Consider the following 1,596-nt stretch of genomic DNA (forward strand, 5'->3'; position numbering starts at 1 on the left):
GTTTATTCCTAGATATTTTATTATTTTTGTTGCAATGGTAAATGGGAGTGTTTTCTTAATTTCACTTTCAGATTTTTCATCATTAGTGTGTAGGAATGCAAAAGATTTCTGTGCATTAATTTTGTATCCTGCTACTTTACCAAATTCATTGATTAGCTCTAATAGTTTTCTGGTAGCATCTTTGGGATTCTCTATGTATAGTATCATGTCATCTGCAAACAGTGACAGTTTTACTTCTTCTTTTCCGATTTAGATTCCTCTTCTTTTTTTTTCTTCTCTGATTGCTGTGGCAAAAACTTCCAAAACTATATTGAATAAGAGCGGTGAGAGTGGGCAACCTTGTTTTGTTCCTGATCTTAGTGGAAATGGTTTCAGTTTTTCACCATTGAGGAGCCACTATGGAGAACAGTATGGAGGTTCCTTAAAAAACTACAAATAGAACTACCATATGACCCCACAATCCCACTACTGGGCATGTACCCTGAGAAAACCATAATTCAAAAAAAGTCATGTACCAAAATGTGCATTACAGCTCTATTTACAATAGCCAGGAGATGGAAGCAACCTAAGTGTCCATCATCGGATGAATGGATAAAGAAGATGTGGCACATATATACAATGGAATATTACTCAGCCATAAAAAGGAACAAAAATGAGTTATTTTAGTGAGGTGGATAGAAGTAGAGTCTGTCACACAGAGTGAAGTAAGTGAGAAAGAGAAAAACAAATACTGTATGCTAACACATATATATGGAATCTAAGAAAAAAAGGTCATGAAGAACCTAAGGATAAGACGGGAATAAAGACACAGACCTACTGGAGAATAAGCTTGAGGATATGGACAGGGGGAAGCGTAAGCTGTGACAAAGTGAGAGAGTGGCATGGACATATATACACATGAATGATTGAAAGGTTGTGAACATGCAGTGACAAAAATAGCAGTTGGGCCTGGAGAACTGGTAAGAATTTAAACAGTAAATCAGCCATATGGCAGCCACAGAAACTTTAGTTTCTCCTAGATTCACATTTCATGAGGTGTTTTACAGATACTAAAACCCCAACTGAGGCATGAGATAGATGGGCCCCAGGTTAGACATTTACAACTGGCCTCCCATTTACATTTCATGAGGCAGAAAAAAGTGAGCTTCAGGCTGGGCACTTAAAAACTAGCCTCCTGGGCTTCCCTGGTGGCGCAGTGGTTGAGAGTCCGCCTGCCGATGCAGGGGACATGGGTTCGTGCCCTGGTCCAGGAAGAACCCACATGCCGCGGAGCGGCTGGGCCCACGAGCCATGGCCACTGAGCCTGCGCGTCCGGAGCCTGTGCTCCGCCACGGGAGAGGACACAACAGTGAGAGGCCTGCATACCGCAGAAAAAAAAAAAAACAAAAAAAAAATCTAGCCTCCTGTTTGCATTTCCTGAGACAGGAGATAGGTGGGGTCTCATTTAGGCATTTACAATCAGTCTCCTGTTTGCTCTCCGAAATGGAAGTAACAACAGAAACAGAGTAAATAGCCAAGCTTTGTCCCTTATGGATGCCTTAAGATAACAGTCATGGCGAGAACAGAGCGGCAAAACCTTGTTTGAAAAATGGATCA

This window comes from Physeter macrocephalus, chromosome 15 (genome assembly GCF_002837175.3).
Source record: "Physeter macrocephalus isolate SW-GA chromosome 15, ASM283717v5, whole genome shotgun sequence".
Lineage (NCBI taxonomy): Eukaryota > Metazoa > Chordata > Mammalia > Artiodactyla > Physeteridae > Physeter > Physeter macrocephalus.